This window comes from Pipistrellus kuhlii, unplaced genomic scaffold (assembly GCF_014108245.1).
Source record: "Pipistrellus kuhlii isolate mPipKuh1 unplaced genomic scaffold, mPipKuh1.p scaffold_m20_p_17, whole genome shotgun sequence".
Taxonomy (NCBI): domain Eukaryota; kingdom Metazoa; phylum Chordata; class Mammalia; order Chiroptera; family Vespertilionidae; genus Pipistrellus; species Pipistrellus kuhlii.
In genome coordinates this window covers 16,031,971-16,053,595 of record NW_023425482.1, presented here as the reverse complement: position 1 = coordinate 16,053,595, position 21,625 = coordinate 16,031,971, and the positions used below count along the sequence as shown (strand labels likewise).

The 21,625-nt window shown below is 38.6% G+C and overlaps 1 protein-coding gene and 2 non-coding genes across 3 annotated transcripts in view; 2 read left to right on the top strand and 1 right to left on the bottom strand.

The window, feature by feature from the left end:
- The window catches only part of GLG1 (golgi glycoprotein 1), a 109,044-nt gene that overhangs the window by 68,655 nt on the left and 18,764 nt on the right, over positions 1–21,625 (bottom strand). The window lies entirely within an intron of this gene.
- Positions 17,352–17,431, top strand: LOC118721040. The gene has a single exon (XR_004988612.1). It is a non-coding gene; the product is annotated as a small nucleolar RNA U2-19 (small nucleolar RNA).
- Positions 17,597–17,666, top strand: LOC118721039. The gene has a single exon (XR_004988611.1). It is a non-coding gene; the product is annotated as a small nucleolar RNA U2-30 (small nucleolar RNA).

The window sequence follows — 21,625 nt, the reverse complement described above, 5'->3', positions numbered from 1 at the left end:
ATAAAATATATAAAGGCGACTCTCTGCTTCATAAATAATCAGTTTCATGTGAAATCTCGGTCTGTTTCATTTTTCTTTAATCACCTACTTAGGAAAGTTAGAAGATAGTGGTGGTGAGGCAGCGCATGGCAGTGACTATGGATGTGTATCAGTCAACCTCATATGAGGAGCACAAAGGACCTGCAATCTCCTTAGGTCTACTGGGAGGGAGGAAATGTTGAAAAGGGAGAGGAACTGAAAAAGTGAAGAAAAAGAAAAAAAAAAAAAAAAAAAAAGAACAAAATAGCAAAATGTGATTATGTCCCTAAAATAACAAATGAAAGTCTGTCAACAAAGATTCTGCATAAAATTTAAATTTTTCTCTATTCAACTATAATTTGCTGCTAAATAAGTGAATAAAAAGAAATTTTACTCTTTTGTACAGGGAAAACACTTATTGGTTGCATTCTTTCTTTTCTTGCAATAATCATTCTAAAGCTTCTTTCTGAGATTGTGTGAGAGACTCCATGAAATTCTGAGTATGTCTTTTCATAATGTGGCTAAATGTTAAAGTTAGTAGGAAAAAGAGTTGTAAGACTCAACTGATAGGATACCGTGATATCCTAAAATCTTAATATATCTTGGTCAATATTTTGGCTTAAAAGGTTAAGCATATGAGGAGCAGTGGCTCTGCTTTATGCCAGGCAATGTCTCCGAAGGGTGTGGCTTTCCTAATGTAACAGCAGTTATACCATATGGTGCTGCTTTCATTGGCATGAGCAGGACAGAAGCTGCCAAAAATCAAATGTGCTATTTTGGGGCATGAAACATGATAAATCCCAAATTTAAAACACAAATTTTCTAAATTAAAAAGTTCTTTTTTAATTTTAAGGTTTCCAAAAGATTGTACTTTTATAACTCATGGCTCAATTGGGTAATAGTTCTGTCTTTGAGATAAGACAAAGATTTTTTTAAAAATATATTTTATTGATTTTTTACAGAGAGGAAGGGAGAGAGATAGAGAGCTAGATGAGAGAGAAACATCGACCAGCTGCCTCTTGCACACCCCCTACTGGGGATGTGTCCGCAACCAAGGCACATGCCCTTGACCGGAATCGAACCCGGGACCTTTCAGTCCGCAGACCGACGCTCTACCACTGAGCCAAACCGGTTTCGGCAAGACAAAGATTTTTAAAGAGTCAAAAAAATGGAGAATAAGCTTGGCAGCAATTCTCTGGAAAAAAAATTTTAATAGATTTTTATTGACCTGAGGCCCAGTGCATAAATTTGTGCACTGGGGGGCGGGGGGGTTGGGTGTTGTCCCTCAGCATCAACCTGCACACTCTTTAATCTGGGACCCTTTAGGGGATGTTCGACTGTCAGGTTAGCCAGCAGTCAGACAACCTTCTCACAATCTAGGACTGCTGTCTCCCAACTGTTCGCCTGCCTGCCAGCCTGATCACCCCCTAACCACTCCCCTGCCAGCCTGATCGATGCCTAACTGCTCTCCTGCTGGCCCAGTAACCCCCAACTGCCATCCCCTGCCGGCTCGGTTGCCCCGAACTGCCCTACTCTGCAGGCCTGGTCTCCCCCAGCTGCCCTCCCTTGCAGGCCTGGTTGCCTCCAACTGCCCTCCCCTGCCCACCTGATAGCCCACAACTGCCCACCCCTGCTGGCCATCTTGTGGTGGCCATCTTGTGACCACATGGCTGCAGCCATATTGTGCAAGGGCTAATTATTAAACTGTGCTCCCATTCCTGAATACAAGTTGTCCAATGGCTCAGCAACAATTAGTCAAGGATTTACAAGATTTATGTGGAAAAAAGTCCCTAATGGACAGTGTTGATCAGTAGTTAGAGTGTCCGCCCTTACAGTGAAGGGTCAAGGGTTCTATTCCTGGTCAAGGGCATATACCTGGGTTGCAGGTTTGATCCCTGGCCCTGGTGGGGCAGAGGCAACCAATCGATGTGTTTCTCTCTCACTGATATACCTATGTCTCCCTTCCCCTTTCTTCCTCCCTTCTACTTTCTAAAAAGCAAGGAAAAATATTCTTTGTTGATGATTAACCGACAACAAAATAGCCAGTAATTCATACAGGGCCAATTATAAACTAGTCATAATTCACCTACTTAATTTTATATTGCAGTAAGAATTAATTCCAGTCAAGGGCACATGCCTGGGTTGTGGGCTCGATCCACAGTGGGGGTCTTGCAGGAGGCAGCCAATCATGATTCTCTCTCATCATGGATGTTTCTATCTCGCTCTCCCTCTTCCTTCCTCTCTGAAATCAATAAAAAAAATATATATTTTTAAATGTGGTAAATGTTTACAGACTGGTAAATATTTTTTTTAAATATATTTTATTGATTTTGTACAGAGAGGAAGAGAAAGGGATAGAGAGTTAGAAACATCGATGAGAGAGAGCCATCGATCAGCTGCCTCTTGCACACCCCCTACTGGGGATGTGCCCGCAACCAAGGTACATGCCCTTGACTGGAATCGAACCCGGGTCCCTTCAGTCCCCAAGCCGACGCTCTATCCATTGAGCCAAACCGGTCCCAGCCAGACTGGTAAATATTAACATGCTCAATTTTGCAATTCAAAGCACTGTGAACTATTTAATGCTTGCAATAACTCCAGTTTGACTTTATAGTGACTATCTCAGATGATAATAATCCTAGACATAATTCACTGCACAAAATGTAAACATTACTGCTGCTTTTAATGCATACTAAAAGGCACACACAGCTGTCAAATCACATAAGGGGAAAAACTTTATTCTTTACGGCACATCTACATTTATTAATATATTTCTTCTTTTGCCTTATCAACTACAAGAATAAATATAAGTGGGGACAAAAGTACCACTTATTAGGCATTCATTCACCATCACAACAATTCAATTCACCTCTGCTGTGTCACTGACACACTGCTCTAAAACATGTTTGCTGTTCAAGAGAAGACATACTAGTACCTAATTTGAAACAGCTAACCTCAAGATCCAAGAATCACAGCAAAAGACTACCATAAATTATCAAAATATTTGCTCTTTCTGTAACACTTAAATGCCTTCATTCCTAGTTTGTGCAGCCCAGAGAAACATAGTAAACTACATCCTTAAAGAAGACTGGCGAGCAAAGCCACTCATTAATCATTAAGAAAAACGATAATTTCCTTAGCTACAGCAGTGTGTAAACGTAATAAAAATAACTGTGTAAGAAAGGTTTGTTTTAGTGGAAGAAAATATTTAGGAAACAAAATAATTAGAGGATATATTTTTATATCTCACCTGTAGATTTAAACTGGAGAATGTGAAATTACAATTGCTTTGCCACACACACATAAGGTAGCTTAGAAAAACAGCTTGTTGTAAAGGAATTGAACCATAAAATAAATAAGTTACTGGATTCTGCTACCTTAAGGCTGATGTAGAAGTTTTAACTTCCACTAGGCATGTCACAACTCATGAGTATGGAGTGGGTGATCTGTCATCCAGGCACTACAGCAGCTGTCAGTGAGTATTTTGGTAACCACTTTTTTTTCATACTAAGCCTGGTTTTTCCATATTGGTAAGCATTCACCCTTACTACAGTACAATCAGATCTGGCCAACTCAAAAGCCCCAATGATAACAAAAATATTTTGTTCCATCCTTTTATTAACTTAAGAAAAGCAAACTTTTGTCTGGTGTGTGTGTTAAATTGAAATGAACAGTAACTATTGACTTTATTGACTCAGGTTCTACCTCCTAAAATGTGATTCTTCACCTATTTAATTTTTATAGTTCTACATATCATCTTCTCCTTACAAAGTGCTTAATCAATAGTATCGTAAATCTTGTGTGCATGTGAAAAGGGAAACAAACAAACAAAAAAAAGTAGTAATCCATTTCTGGTAATGGTGGGTTAGATTATTGGAATAACCCTCCAACTATAAACAACTGAAACTGTTGAAAGATAAAAACTCTCTTAAAAGCAACAAAGAGCTAACTATACTGTAGGCATTACCAAACCAAAGCTGAAGGAAAGGGGTGCCCAGATAATAGGAGAGCTCAAAGGTCACTTTTCCTTTGAGGCCTTTGCTAAACCCATAACAGATCCTCCTTTAAAAAATATATTTTTTTATTGATTTTTTTTGGAGAGAGAGAAAGGGACAGGGAAAGAGAGAAACACTGATAAGTAGAGATTGGCAGCCTCCTGCACAACCCACATTGGGATGGAGCCCGCAACCCAGGCATGTGCCTTGAACGGGAATTGTACCATGACCTCCTGGTCTATTGATTGACACTTAATCACTGAGTAATACCAGTTAGGATTTTCAAATTACTATTAATAAAAACCAACTGGAATAAACTCAAAGAATATTTTTTAAAATATATTTTATTGATTTTTTTTTACAGAGAGGAAGGGAAAGAGATAGAGAGCCAGGAACGTTGATGAGAGAGAGACATCGACCAGCTGCTGCCTTTTACACACCCCCTCCCAGGGATGCGCCCGCAACCAATGTACGTGCCCCTGACCGGAATCAAACCCGGGACCCTTCAGTCTGCAGACCGACGCTCTACCACTGAGCCAAAACGGTTTCGGCTCAAAGAATATTTTTATTTCTATTGTACATCACCTATTTCCTTCTACTCACCTCTGTATACACACTTAACTTCAGTATTTGTCCATTTGTTTAATAAATTTTAGTTCATAAAAGATGTACAAACACTGTCACATATTTTCCTAGGAAAAGAAGATGTTGTAGGTACTTGCCACAAAATATTACATGACAAAACGGTTCTTGCTAAATGGCTAATTAGATGAGAATAATATGTTTCACTTTTATCCTTAGAGGTAATTTGTTCATTCATTGAATTTTGAGTTTCAGAAAATTCATCTAAGATATCGTCATCAAAAAACTTAAGTCTAAAATGTTTCTTCTATTTAAAAAATTAAAAAAATAAGAAATAAAATGTTTCTTCTATACTATTAAGAGTATAAACCAGTGCTGCCCCAAAGAAATGTAAGATGAGCAACATATGTAATTTGATATTTCCTAGTAGATACATTAAAAAGGTAAAAAGAAACAGCTGGAATTAATTTAAATATATCTTATTTAACCCAAAATGTAAAATGTTATTTCTTTTTTTTCTTTTTAAAAAAATGTATTTTATTGATTTTTTACAGAGAGGAAGGGAGAGGGATAGAGAGCTAGAAATGTCGATGAGAGAGAAACATCAACCAGCTGCCTCTTGTACACCCCCTACTGGGGATGTGCCCGCAACCAATGTATATGCCCTTGACCAGAATCGAACCTGGGACCTTTCAGTCTGCAGAACGACGCTCTACGGCTGAACCAAACCGGTTTCGGCGTACAATGTTATTTCAACAATGTAATCAAAATAAAAAATTGAGCTATTTTAAATTTCTTTTTTTGTTCCAAGTCTTTGAAACCCATATATACTTTATATATATATATATATATATATATATATATATATATATATATATATATATATTTTAATGTATTTTATTGATTCTTTACAGAGAGGGAGGGAGAAGAGAGAGATAGAGAGCTAGAAACATATAATAGATGAGAGAGAGACATCAACCAGCTGCCTCCTGCACACCCCACACCCGGGATGTGCCCGCAACCAAGGCACATGCCCCCGACCGGAATCGAACCTGGGACCCCTCAGTCTGCAGACCGATGCTCCATCACTGCGCCAAACCGGTTTTGGCGAAACCCATATATACTTTATATTTACAGCACATAACAAGTGTACTTTTTAAGTGCTCCATAACCACAGGTGGATGATTGCTACCATACTGGAAAGCATTAAGACTAAGGTGCTGCTATTTGTCTCTTTACATTTATCTTCTTTTTTTTTGTTTGTTTGTTTAATATATTTTATTGATTTTTCACAGAGAGGAAGAGAGAGAGATAGTTAGAAACATCGATGAGAGAGAAACATCGATCAGCTGCCTCTTGCACACCCCCTACTGGAGATGTGCCTGCAACCAAGGTGCATGCCCTTGACTGGAATCGAACCCAGGACCTTCCAGTCCGCAGGCCAATGCTCTATCCACTGAGCCAAACTGGTTTCGGCTCTTTACATTTATCTTCTAACCGATATCATCATGAAATATTTTCTTCTGTCAGTGTTCTCCTATCTGCCATTATGGGCAGAAAATGAAAAAATTTGAATTTTCAACTGTGTTCAATGAAAGCTTAAACTACAAAGATGGTCTCTTAGAATTACAAAAGGATTCAATGCATCCATATGGTAACTGCAAGACTAAAAAAGTAAGTTTTGTTTTTTGAGAAATTTCTAAAAAAGAATGATAGCCATGACATATTAATCTTCACAAATATTGTTCAAGAAAGAAAATTCTAAAAAGCAATGGTACAAAAGTTAAAAAATGAGACAAACTTGAAAAAAATCTTCAGGGAACAGGAAAATATAAAAAATGATCTAGCAGATTAGAATTAGAAGAGCATAACTACTTTGAAAAAGAAAACTGGAAGATACATACTTTCTGATTTCAAGACTTACTATTCAACAACACTAAGAGTGTGATATTGATGAAAGCATAAAGATATAAATATATAGATAAAAGGAATGAATCTTGAAAGGGTTTAAGAGAATAAAATGGGGCAGAGGAAATTTGCTATGTTTATCAGATATCTTGCAGAAAGCTTGCAGCCTTGAGCACAGCATAGCTTAGATAACCAGCAGAAACAGCCAGCAATTCTATCCTATCTAATAAAGAGAGAATATGCAAATTGACCATCACACTGTGACAAAGGTGGAAGCCCCAGGCCCCTCAGTCCCACCCAGTCCTCCAGTCCTTTCAGCCCAGGCCTGAAGGGGGGGAGGGGCAGGCACAGGTGTGGTCAGACCCTCCCTCAGCCCCCTAGCCACCCAGGGCTGCCTGAGGCTCAGGTAACCAGGGCGGGCTGCGGAGGCTCGTGCTGCCTACAGTGGCCACAGCAGAGGTGTGATGGGGGCATTGCGTTCCCCTGAGGGCTCCCAGACAGAGAGGGGGCAGGCCAGGCTGAGGGACCCCCCCCCCCCCCCAGTGCATGAATTTTCATGCACCATAGGCCTTTAGTAGCTGATAAAAGCCTCCCCCTCAGGAAGGTTAAGGAGAGGTGGGGAAGATAAGGGATCAACAGAAGGACTTGAATGCATGCATATAAGAATAACCAATGGATGCAAAACATTGGGGGTGAGGGCTTGTATGGGAGTGGGGTGGGGTGGGGCAATGGTAAGATATGTACACATATAATACCTTAATAAAAGAAGAAGAAAAAAGCCTTCCCCCCCCTTCAGTGGATGCTGATTCCTTTTTCGGTCTCAGCCCATTTGCACCCGACGCCTCGAATAAAAATTTCGTTGGCACATTACAGCCTCATGTCATAGGTGCACAACCCTGGCCCACTCCAAACCTTTCAAATCTATGCATGTGTTAAAATCCATATACTGCACACCAAGCCAAAAAAAAAAAAGCAAATTTTATTACATGTGGATTGTACCTTAGTTCTAATAAAAAAAAATATATATGATCTATGGTTAATTTGGTTAAAAAAAAAAAGAAGAGTTAAACAGCTAACATAACTGAAGATAAATAGACATTATCCAGAATGTAGCATTTGGAAGAGGCTAATAGAAATGGAGCCTTCCAATGCAGTAGCCAACGAAATGCAGGGCCTCGGCTCTGCACTGCCCTGTGGCCACAGCCCTCAACAAGGGCCACAAGGTAACCAAGAACACAAGCAGGCTGAGTACTGCCGTGAGTGCCTCACCAAGCACAGCACGTTTGCGAGGACATAATCTGAGAGGTATGCGGCTTTGCTTCCTACAAGCACAGTGCTTTGGAGCTGCTCAAGGTCTCAAAGGACAAACAGGCCAAATTCATCGAGAAATGAAAGGGGACACACACATCCAGGCCAAAAAGAAGCAAGAGGAGCTGAGTAATTCCCTGGCTGCCAAGAGGAAAGCAGTTGCCCAGAACTGAGTCCCCACCCTTCCCACTCTGTACATAATAAAACCTTTACACAAAAAATATAGACATGGAAAAACAGCAAAAAAATCTAACTTAATTGAAGTTAGAAGAAGAGGAGATAGAGTGGGGACAGAGGCAGATAATGACTGAGAATTTTCTTAAAAGGATAAAAGATCACAAGTCAAGGATATTCAATAAAGCCCAAGCCAGACAAATATAAGTAAGTTCACACCTAGACATATTGTAGTGAATGAGGGAACACAAAAACAGAAGGTTTAAAAAGCATTAAGAATTTGCTAAGTACCGTACTCAATAGCATCAGTATAAATCAAAAGACAGTGGAAAGAAGAAAATGAGCTTGAAGAAAAAATATTCCAACCTAAAATTTTATACTGTGATAAGATTTTTAAGGCTACAAATTCCCCCACTTTGTGTGCACACCCCTCTGACTATGACATTGTCATTCTTCCATTCAACAGATGACGCCTCATTTCTCCACACTTTGGAATCTGAGGTTGGACAGCTGAAGTGCTTTGCAAATAGGACAGCAGAGTGTGTCCTGGGGCTTAGCATTTCTATTCTGCTTTTTGAACCCAGTCACCATGTAAAGAAGTGTAGGCTGAATTATGACAGACATGTTGCCCAGTTTCCTCCCTCGCTCCAGTGAAGTAATAGAAGTGAGGCCATCTGGGACTGTGCAGCCCCGTTTGACTTGACAAGTGGCTACAGATATATGAATGAGCCCCGCTGACACCATGCAGACCAGAGACAAGTAATTTCATTGAGCCTTGCCCAAGTGGCTGACCCACAGATTCATGGGCACACAGTATTTTTGTGTCACTAAGTGTGGGATGGTTTGTTACCCAGAAATAGATAAGTGACACCTAGATCCAGCAAAGAGAATAATAATAGAGACATTTAAATTTAAAAAATAGAATATAATAAAGACATTTTCAGACAAACAAAGCCTGACAGCTGGCCACCAGGAGACCCTCACTAAAAGAAATTCTAGAGACTATGTTGTAGACAGAAGGGGAATCCCACATGGAAGATCAAAGATGCAAGAAGGTATAAGGAGAAAAGAAAAGAGCGAAGTATGTGGATAAATAAAAATAAAAAAAAAATCATTGCTTTTGCAAAACAATAATAATAGTACCTTAAATAATTAAAAATATTCAATGCTAGCAACCACTCCCCGATATTCTGATTTAATTTACCTGAGCCACCTAGGTATTGATGTATTTTTAAAAATCACCTTACCTTGCCCAGCTGGCATGGCTCAGTGGTTGAGCATCGACCTATGAAACAGGAGGTCAGGGTTTAATTCCCAGCCAGGGCACATATCCTCAGGGTAGGGTGTGCAGAGGCAGCAGATCCATGATTCTCTCTCATCACCGCTGTGTGTCTGTGTCTGTCTGTCTGTCTGTCTCTCTCTCTCTCTCTCTCAATCTCTCTGTCTCTTTCTCTCCCTCCTTCCCTCCCTCTCTTTTCCTCTATGAAATAAATAAAAAATATATCCTGTCTAATAAAGATGGAATATACAAATTGACCATAATTCTATGACCAAAATGGAAGCATCCACACCCAATAGGAGGGACTATGCAAATTGATGCTACAAGGCAAGAGGCAGGAGATGGCTCTGGGCCAGAATGAAGGCAGAGCTGGCAGCCAGGGAAAGGAAGGTTTACTCTTGCATGAATTTTCATGCACCGGGCCTCTAGTATATATATAAATCACCCTTCTTTGATACAATTAGGTTTAAGCCACTGATTTAAATAAAAAACTTATGCCTGTATATATATAAAATTGGAATTAATTCCCATCTTCATTCTCCTTTTATTTGGCTTGCCTTTTTTGAAGTTACTGACTTATGATTCTCCAATGAAATAAGCCTTTAAGAAAATTATATTGCTATAATGCAAAGTGGCTCACCTTGGGAGATACTGAGGTCTAAAAAACAATTACTATGTAATTTCTACTTATTTCCTGCCAACAGGATATAATTATAAATTCACAGGGAGTCCCCAGTTGCAAGCATCCAAGAAAATCTCAACTAAGGCTAAAGCTAAACAGGTTTTATGGTTAAATATTCTTCTATAGTATATTTAGCAAAACAGCAACTAATATAAAAGACTTTTGAACCAGTGATTCCACTTCTAGGAATATATCCTAAGAAACCAGAAACAACAACCAGAAAGAATATATGCACCCCTATGTTCATAGCAGCACAATTTACAATAGTTAAGATTTGGAAACAGACCAAGTGCCATCAGTAGATGAGTAGATTAAAAACCTGTGGTATGCCCTAACCAGTTTGGCTCAGTGGATAGAGTGTCGGCCTGCAGACTGAAGGGTCCCAGGTTTAATTCCAGTCAAGGGCATGTACCTTGCTTGCGGGCACATCCCCAATAAGGGGTGTGCAGGAGGCAGCTGATCAATGTTTCTCTCTCATCCATGTTTCTAACTCTCTATCCCTCTCTCTTCTTCTCTGTAAAAAATAAAATTTATTTAAAAAACAACAACAACTGTGGTACATTTATACCATGGGATACTACATGGCGGTAAAAAAGAAGGAAATCTTGCCCTAGCTGGTCTGGCTCAGTGGCTAGAGGGATGGCCTGCAGACTGAAGGATCTTGAGTTTGATTCTGGTCAAGAGTACATACCGAGGTTGCAGGCTTGATCCACAGTGGGTGTGCAGAGGCAGCCAATCAATAATTCTCTCTCATCATTGATGTTTCTATCTCTCCCCCTCCCTTTCTCTCTGAAATCAATAAAAATATGCATTTTTAAATAACAGAATAAAAAACAAACACACACACACAAAAAAAAAACACCCTGTAAATCAACAACTCTTCTTAGACCTTTGAGAGAACTAAAGTCACGGGCAAACTCCTCTCCCAACATTGGAGAGACAGGAAAACATAGAGAATCCCAGCTTACTGGAAGCTGAGGCCCAGGGGCAAAAGCCCACTGTTGGAGCAGTTCCCGTAGAATCACTTAAATTGTAACTGACAACTGCTCCAGACTCAGTGTAGACAAGTTTTAGAGTTAAAAACTACAGGGGGAATGAACAATCCAAAAAGAAAATCACATGAACAATTTTATTCATACTAGCATCAAAATAAACAAATACTTAGGAATAAACTTAACCCAGGCTCTAACCTGGGTTTGGCTCAGTGGATAGAGTGTCAGCCTATGGACTCAAGGGTCCCAGGTTCAATTCCAGTCAGGGGCATGTACCTTGGTTGCGGGTAGGGGGTATGCAGGAGGCAGCTGATCAATGTTTCTCTCTCATGGATGTTTCTAACTCTCTATCCTTCTCTCCTCCTCTCTGTAAAAAAATCAAAATATAAAATATAGAAAAACAACAACACTTAACCCAGGAAGAGGAAGATTTGCTCATAAAAACTATAATATGTTGTTAAAATAAAAACACAAATAAATGAAAAGACATCCCATATTCAAAAAATTTTAATACTGTCAATACAATCCCCTAAGAGACCTACAGATTGAATGCAATATCTATCGAAGTCCCAAGTCACTTTTTTGTAGAAACAGAAGTAGCCATCCTAAAATTCAGACAGAATCTCAAGGGATTCTGAATAGATAAAACAATCTTAAACAGTGTTTGAGGTCTCATATTTATTGATTTCAAAACTTATTACAAAGCTACAATAATGGTACTGGCATAAACACAAATATATAGGCAAAAAGCCTAGAAATAAATGTTGGCATATGCAGGGTGGGGCAAAAGTAAGTTTACAGTTACGAGCACCCAAACAGAATTTATTAGAACTATAAACCTACTTTTGCCCCACCCTGTATATGGTCAAGTTATTTCTCACAAGGGTGCCAAGACCATTAAATGAGGAAAAAAGTCTTTTCAACAAACAGTGCTGGAAAAATTGAATATCCGCATGTAAAGGAATAAAGTTGGATCCTTACCTATAGCATGTACAAAACTAACTAAAAAATGGACCAATGGCCTAAAAGCCATTGGGGAAAACTTCATGACACTGAATTTTGACAATAGTGTCTCGGATATGACATCAAAAATACAGACAACAAAGGAAATAGATAAAATGGACAACATCAAAATAAAAAATTATGTGTCCTAGGACACAATCATCAGAGTGAAAAGCAACCCATGGGATGGGAGAAAATATCTACAAATCACTTATCTGATCAGAGATTAATATCCAGAATATATTAAGAATGCCTACAATCCAACAATAACATCAAACAGCACCTGATTAAAAAATAGGCAAAGGACTTAAATAGATATTTCTCCAAAGAAGTTTTACAGCCAAAACCGGTTTAGCTCAGTGGATACAGCGTCGACTTGCGGACTGAAAGGTCCCAGGTTTGATTCTGGTCAAGGACATGTACATTGGTTGCAGGCACATCCTCGGTAAGGGGTGTGCAAGAGGCAGCTGGTCAATGTTTCTCTCTCATCAATCAATGTTTCTAGCTCTCTCTCTCCCTTCCTCTCTGTTAAGAAAATAAATAAAATATATTTTAAATAAATAATAAATAAAATAAATAAAGGGTTGCGGCATTAGAAAGATTGAAAACCACCTATCTATTGAAATAAACCTACATTTCTATGACAATTGAAGCTTTTGGGGTTTTTTTGAGGCCCACATAAAATTAAACCTTGTTTATTTGGACCGTGTTAGCCTTTGAGTTTGACATGCTTGCTGTCAAATGGTTAACAATAGTTAAAATAGACTTAGCTTGCATTGCTCTGTGGTTAGAGCATTGATTGGCCTGTGCACCTCAAGGGTTCGATTCCCTGTTCAGGGCACGCCATACATCCATTGTGGATTCACTCCTGCCCCCACAGCCACATGAGGGAGACAGCCTATCAATGTGTATCTCTCTCTCTTTTTTTTTTTTTTTTTTTTTAATATATTTTATTGATTTTTTTTTTGCCCCCCTCCCTCCCTCCCACACATCCCCTCCCTCCCCAGAGTTTTGTGTCCTCAATGTGTATCTCTCACACAAATGTTTTTCTCTTTCTCTGCTTCCCCTCCCATACGCCCTGGCCACTCCGTTTTTCCCTTCCACTCTCTCTAAAAACCAATGGAAAAAATATCCTCAAGCCCTAACTGGTTTGGCTCAGTGGATAGAGCGTCGGCCTGCGGACTGAAAAGTCTCGGGTTCGATTCCAGTCAAGGGCATGCACCTTTGTTGCAGGCACACCCCAATAGAAGGTGTGCAAGAGTCAGCTGATTGATATTTCTCTCTCATCGATGTTTCTAGCTCTCTATCCCTCTCCCTTCCTCTCTGTAAAAATCAATAAAATATATATATTTTTAAAAGAGTAAGAAAAACGGATGGCTGCCGAAACTGGTTTGGCTCAGTGGATAGAGTGTCAGCCTGCGGACTGAAAGGTCCCAGGTTCGATTCCGGGCAAGGGCATGTGCCTTGGTTGCGGGTACATCCCCAGTAGGGGGTGTGCAAGAGGCAGCTGATCAATGATTCTCTCTCATCGATGTTTCTAACTCTCTATCCCTCTCTCTTCCTCTCTGTAAAAAATCAATAAAATATATTTTAAAAAAGAAAGAAAAAAAAGAAAAACGGATGTCATAAGTCAACCAAAGGACTTGTATGCATGCATGTAACCACAACTCTTGAACACAAAGCACTAGGAGGGTGGGATGAGGATATGCTACAGAGGTTAGGGGAGGCTGGGGGAAGGACAATGGGGTGGGGGGAGCTATATGTACTATATGTAATACTTTAAACAATTTTAAAAAGCCCTCCCCTCCTCCCAAAAAAGAGAAAAGAAAAAAGAAAAATGGATGGCATAAGTTTTATGTTGTTTTTGAACTTGTGTGCTGCTGGTCATCTATACGTATAAAAGGTTAAAATGCAAAGTGTCCCATCGGAGTTTGATCAGGAGACCAGAAGTTCGATCTCGATGGCTCAATATGATGTGTGCTGACCACCAGGGGGACGGTGCTGAATGAAGGAAGGCCCAGATCGGCCCTGACTGCTGGCCAGGCCTTGGGACCCTACACATGGATGAATGTCCTGCACTGGGCCTCTAGAAAATAATAAAACAAAACAAAGCACATTTGAAAATAAGCTTTATAAAACCAGATTCTCCTTGTTTGCACTGGTAGCAGAGAAACTTAATTAAGTTTTTAATTAGTCAGTAGAAAGCTGTTTTGGTTTTTTTCATCAAGGATTTATTGAGCACATAAGAGGCGGTTGGGTTAGGAACTAGAAATATAATGTGTTGCTCTAAGCATGCTTATTTACTCAGAGCCCAAGAGACAAGGTGTTCCTACACAAACAATATTAGATGACACAATGAATAAAGTTTAGGTATTACACAATTTTTTAAATTTATTTTTATAAGATTGTGCTAAGGTATTTTTTTTTAAATATATTTTATTCAGAAAAGAGGGGAGAGGGATAGAAAGTTAGAAACATCGATGAGAGAGAAGCATCAATCAGCTGTCTCCTGACACTACCTATTTGGGATGTGCCTGCAACCAAGATACATGCCCTTGACCGGAATTGAACCTGGGACCCTTTAGTCCACAGGCCAACACTCTAACCACTAAGCCAAATCTGTTAGGGCTAGCCAGGTATTACACAATTTATTGAGAAACTTCTAGCTAGATCCAAAATGTTCACTCTTTGTGATCTTGACATCCTGCATTCTTAAAGCTAAAATTCTTCTTTACAGTAGCTACTTATGGTGCTTTTCCTAACCATTTTGGATCTATTCCAAAATGGCATTTAAACCATTTCTGGACTTCTTTCCTTGAGGCCTCTCAGGCTCAGTAAACATTATTTGGAGGGCACAAGGTCCTAAGGGTTTGGCTGTATCTCAAAATTAACCAACATGGTGACAATTTAGGCTAAACATCTACATTTACTTTTGCTGAAATTTAACTTTAGAAAAGGTTCTGAGGGAGAAAAAAAAAAAAAAAGCAGCGCATCTTTACTCTGTGAATCATAAGTGAAACCTGAGATAAGAAGCAACTCTCTTGGGAACTGAACAGATTAAAAAAACACAAACAACAAAAACAACAACAAAAACAACATGGCTATGGCCTTAAAGTACGTGAAAAAATTATAAATCATATTTCTGACATGATTTGAATCTCCTCCTCCTTTCTTTCTTAATGAACATTTATATCCATCTTATTCCTCTCCAGCATCTCCAATCTTTCACCCTCTCCTGGACTGCTTTCTCTTTACTTTTAAATTAAAATAGATTTCCTTAATCTTGACAAACCTTTAACTGGGATGTGCTTCCTTCCAAATAGTCTTATCTCTTGACACTATCAAACTTCTGATAGTGACAAGTCACTAAAATAGTCTCAAATATTCCAAATCTGGATCCTATAAAAACTGTTCTACCACTAATTTACCAAAAACCATTCTTTTTACTCAGTCATAAACTTTAACTGTGTTATTCCATTTAATCTAGTGATCACTACCACCTCCTTTAAAATGTCCCTTTCCTGGGCTACCACAGCTAAAATTTTCCTCCTTGGCTTCCACAACTAAACTCCTCTAAATCTTCTTTTAACTTTCAACCACTCCTGTTCCCTGTAATTTCCTCAACAAGCCTCTTTCCAACCCTTAATTTTGAGCATTCCCTAGGGCTCAATCCTTGAAATCATACTCTTCTATTTACACATTCTTTAAGAGGGCTCAACCATTTTCATACCTCCAACTATAGCCTCTTCAACTGGATTACTCTAAAATTTAGATTCGGTTCAAGATTCAGTTCCAAATTTACACCTCCTTACGGGAAATTGCTCGAAGTGCCTAGCTGTCATTTAGAATTCCACACAAGCTAAGATTATATATGTCTAAAGAGGCAGCCTACCAGTTCAACTTTGACTTCTCTTCCTCTTCATCTGGTTAAATTCTACCATTCCTTCAGCTCAATCATCATTTTCTCAAGAAATTTCTTGACAATCTAATTAGCCAAATGCCCATGCACCTCTCTTTCATAGCATTTATCAGAGCTATGATTTTCCATTTATTTTGTGATTTTTTAATGGCTACCTTTTTCACTAGATGGGTGGCAGGTTCAATGAGAGAACTGGGCATGTCCTTTAGTAGCGGGAGGGAAAGGGTATGATAATCACCATATCCCCAGCACCTACCATTAAGTTTTAGGCATGTATTAAATAATACCCAAAATTTATCCAATGAATGAATAAAAGCACTCTAATTTTTTCCTAGGTAATGCATCTCCCACCAATCCCATTTCCATCTCCACTCCTACTAGTCCATTGTAGTTCAGGTGTTTACTTCACAGTTTAATCGCAAAAGCAGTTTACTTAATGAGCTCCTTCAGAGTTTCCTTACTTCATTCCACATTGCCACAAGAATAATTTCCTTATTTAGCTTACCATGCCATTCTCCTACCCAATAATCTTCGGTGACTTCCTATTTCCCCCCAAAATAAATTTAAGCTAATTTTTAGACATTTCACTAAAGAACTCAATTTGCCAAGAATATTAATGTCAGCTACTCAGGGCAGCCTCTCCTTAGCCATGGCTTTGAAATATTATACACTGAGTCTTCTCTTTGACTCTCCTTTTTCTAAGTTCCTTGAAGACCACCACCTTGTCAATGTTACTATTTATGCTCCTTTATTCATCAACAAATAAGGCAACACTAGCAGAACAGGCCTAACAGCCTGAATAAGCAGTAATTTTTTAAACTAGATTGTGTGATAATCAGAATTGGATATTTAGAGTCCATTTCAGTGAATAACTTTATGAACAATTATTCAATTTGCTGGAGAAAAATAAAAAACACAAATACATATAAATACTAGATAACGTAAGGCATCACTACTTTTAGAATGTGCAAGAAGAACGAATTTTGCTGGAAAAAATATACACACAACCATTTCTAGAATAATCTGCTTCCGTGCCGATAGCAAAAATTCACCTTGGTTGTATTTGCTTTCTTTCTTTCTTTCTTTCCTTTTTTTTTTTTTTTTTTAATATTTTTTTTATTGATTTCAGAGAGGAAGGGAGAGAGTGAGAAACATCAGTGATGAGAAAGAATCATTGATTGGCTACCTCCTTCAAGCCTGAAACCCGGGCATGTACCCTTGACTGGAATCAGACCCCAGACACTTCAGTCTGCAGGCCAATGCTCTATTCACTGAGCCAAACTGGTGAGGGCTGCTTTCTTTCTTTTTCTCTGCTAAAGATTTGATGAACTCTCAAGTGTTGCAAGGGGGAAAAAGTAACCATTCTGGGGGAAATATATATTATAAAAATAGGGGGGAGGGGAGAAAAAAATACTGGGTTGGGCAAAAGTAGGTTTACAGTTTTTATATGGAAAATTTATAATAATAAAAGCATAATTTTCCTACTGAAGTGGATCAATGATGAAAATAGCCAAACCTGGGCATCAGAAGACCTTCCAGTCCATCTGATGCATGATCTCTCGAGTTCTGAGAAACAAAAGTATAAAGTAATTTAAAACAATAAGTGTGTGTGTGTGTGTGTGTGTGTGTGTGTGTGTGTGTTAAGGTGACAGTGGGTAACAACAGGACTTGCTGATGGATGAATGAGATTGGGGTGGGGAGGTAAGGACGTAAGTGTTTGAAAGGCTGATCAGTTCTGAGCAATGATGAAAAGGTTTGATTACTGACCTTTGTAATTATGAAGGTTTCTACACTTGACCTGAGCTCAGACTTAAAAAAAAAAAAAAAAAAAAAAAAAAAAAAGGCATAATTTGCTAATAAGATCCGACATCCTTCTGGATGACCTTCCGGATGAAGCCGGGGCTGTGAGGGAAGCCCGGTCCCGGATGCCTGGCGGGGTGCCAGAGGGAAGCCAGTGCTGGCAGCTGGGGAGAAGGAAGACCTAATCTTGTACAAATTTCATGCATCAGGCCTCTAGTTAATAAATAGTAATATAGCCGAGACCGGTTTGGCTCAATGGATAGAGCGTCGGCTTGGGGACTGAAGGGACCCGGGTTCGATTCCGGTCAGGGGCATGTACCTTGGTTGCGGGCATATCCCCAGTAGGGAGTGTGCAAGAGGCAGCTGATCGATGACTCTCATCAATGTTTCTAACTCTCTCTCTCTCACTTCCTCTCTGTACAAAATCAATAAAATATATAAAATAAATAAATAAATAAATAAATAGTAATATAAGAATAAACTGCGTTTCATGGACTCACAACTGTAAACCTGCTTTTCCCCCCCATTTTTATTTTATTTATTTATTTATTTATTTATTTATTTATTTTTATTGATTATGGTCTCACATAATTGACCTTATTCCCCCATCCCCATCCCAAACCCCTCCCTAGATATGCCCCCCCAACCCCTGTTATCCATGGCCACTGGCTAGGCCCATATGTATGCACACAAGTTCCTTGGTTGATCTCTTCCCCTTACCCCATCCTCCCTTACTTTCCCTCTGAGGTTTGAGAGTCTGATCGCTGGTTCTCTTTCTCTGGGTCTGTTTATGTTGTTCATTATTTCCTCTAGATGTGTGAGATCATGTGATCCAAGAAATACCCTTGTAAGAACCTAAACTGCAACAAGCCATAATGGTTATGTTGAGAGGCAAATGAATCAGTATGTAGTGAGTTCCTTTCTGGGTCAACAGTTCTTTTGCGTCCCAATTTCAATGCCAGATAGTTCCTTATGTGTACATGCCAGCCATGATATTTCAGATCTTGTTGGTGGACAAATGGTGGTAATGCAAACCAATGGACACAAAACTTTGGGGAGGGAGGGTATGTATGGGAGGGGGGAGCCAATGTTAAAATATGTACACAGATAATAATAAAAAAAAGTAAAAAAAAAAAATAAAAAATGGTGGTAATGCAGGTCTCTGGTTTGGTCCTGGGCATCCTTCAGCAACCCGCTGTAAACCTACTTTCACCCCACCCTGTATACCAATGAATATCTGCATCAATCAAGTGGCATTATTTCATAAATGTTCTAGTTTGTCATCTAGCCACATACTAAAGAAAATGTAAATCAGGATCCAATGTTTTAAATGACCTTTTGGCAAAAAAGTAATCATTACCACCCAGCTGGTATGGCTCAGTGGTCGAGCCTTGACCTATGAATCAGGAGGTCATGGTTTGATTTTCAGCCAGAGCCCTTGTCCAGGATGTGGGCTCAATCCCCAATAGTAAGATGATCAATAATTTTCTCTCATCCCTGATGTTTCTCTCTCCCAGTCTCCCTTCCTCTCTGAAATAAGTAAAAATATATTTAAAAAAATTTTTTTAAAGTCATTATCAATATTAACTGCATTTTAACATATATCCAATTATGTTAACTTGACTCTTAGAAACCTGCAGCTGACAGTTATCTTCTATATTCAAAAAATAACCTATATCTAGAGTTTAGTATGTTGGTGGAATTAATTTGCCATCTCAAAAGACTGATCTCCCAATCATCCTTTTTTTTTTTTTTTGAGAAACAAAATAATGGAATTAAAAAAAAAAAGTAGACTAAACAGACATTTCAAAATGATGACAACCTGCTATACAGGCTATTATTATAACTAAATTATTAAACAATTATTTGGGGTGATGGTGGACACAGGCTTAGAGTAACAATTCCGAATTCTGGCTACATTTTACTTGCAATGTTCTAATTAATTTAAATAAAAAAATCTATTATTGTTTCAATGCAATCTATAAATCACTATTACATGCTATTGCTAAGCCTGTAAGAAATAGCAAAAGTTCCAATATATATCAATTGGAACTGCCATGCTATGCTGCAAAATCTGCCATTCAGGAGAAAGCCAATTTCCCAAGCTTGGTGTATCTTGAATAATCTGGAATTCCTTTTGGATTACATAAACTGATACTTATAATAATGGAAAGAACAGATCCGGAAACAAACAAATAAGAAAATAACCTTGTTAGAAACTGGGGGGAAAAGGAAAGTCTAAGGATATTGGCTCAGAATAGAATAACGCTGACTTGCTTCAGAAAAGACACTTGTTTCCCCAACAGCTGAGAGGAGGGGGGAAAAAGATTGATACAAAATAAATGCAGTTGTATTCTAGGATACAAAATTTTTTTTGTCAAGTTCTGACTTGACATGGAATACAATTTTCCATATAGCTTACAGTAAGTGTTTAAAACTAACATCTTTATGAAATAAAGCAAGTACAGTTGACCCTCTGACAACACAAGCGTTAGAGGCACTGATCCTCCACCTCCTACAGTCTTGGACTCCCCAAAATTTAATAATGTCCCTTCAGTATCCATAGGGGACTGGTTCCAGGACCCCCACAGAATACTAAATTCTGCAGATTCTCAAGTTCCTTATAGAAAATGGCATAAAACAAGGCATTCAGCCAGTACACGTTTTTTAACCAATGTCATCCCAATAAATTCATTTTTTTTAAAAAAGATAAACTTAAAATAAACTCCAAAAAATGTTAAATAGGTAACATACACATGTGGCTCATATATTTTCTTTAAAAAATAAAAAATATAAAATGCATGACAAATTTCCCAAATATTTTCATTTTTAAAAAATGTTTTGTTTGTTTTAAAGAGAAAGGGAGAGGGATAGAAGGTAGAAACAAAGATGAGAGAGAAACATCATCTAACAGCTGCCTTCTACATACCCCCGTACTGAGGATCAAGCCCCCAAACAGGGCATGTGTCACGACCAAGAATCAGAGCAGCCTCTTCCTCTTGGTTGATGGGTCAACGTTCAACCACTGCACCACACCAGCCAGGCCCCTACCTACTTTATCCCTCCATTATCCTAGTTTCTTCTGCAGCCATACAGAATATTCAATATTAAAAAGTAATTTTTCTTATTCTTCCTCCTTAATTACATAAAAGACAGTATACTATACTAAGTGGTAACAAGAGATCTTGAAGATCTTTCCATACCAGAAAAGAGCTCCTTTTCCATAGCAATTTAATAGTTCATTGTATAGATGCACTATAATTTATTTACTCCCTTACTGAAGGATCTTGGGTTGCTTCCATTTATTTGCTATTACCAAAAAAAAAAAAAAAGCTTCAATAAAACACCTTGATCCATTCATCATACTGTTATGTATACATTTTCAGAAGTAGGACTATTGGGTCAAAGGATATATACATATATTTGCAATTTTCATAAATAATTCTCAATCTCATTTTCTAACAATTTCTCCCCAGTAATTTCCATTTGCTATGACAGAAGTTAAAATTCAAGGGATGATGACTTCTACTCCACTTATGAAGGATTATTACAGAAATTGTCCTTGTAGTTATTAACTAGACAAACTATAAAAAATACTTTTCAGTCATTAAACAGGCAGCCTAGGACTATGAACCTGAAGGAAGGGAAATAAACAGGTGAACCTGATGACCCCACCCTGGAGGCAGGTTTCTAGGCTATAGCACAGGGAGGGAGAACCCAAACAGAAAATGGTGTTCCTGCAGAGTAGAAGAGAGAAATCAAAGTTCAGGGGATCCATGCTAAAATTTGCAAGACAGAGACCTGGAAAAGAGAGCTGCACAAAGATCTCGAAAGATTCCTTTGAATCAAATCCTATCGTTATGTATGTGTAGTGGAAAATGAAACACAAATGCAAACAGGCCAAATAATTTCTGAAGCTCACAAAAGGCAAGGAACAGTTCACTTTCACCAGCCAGAATGGAGAGA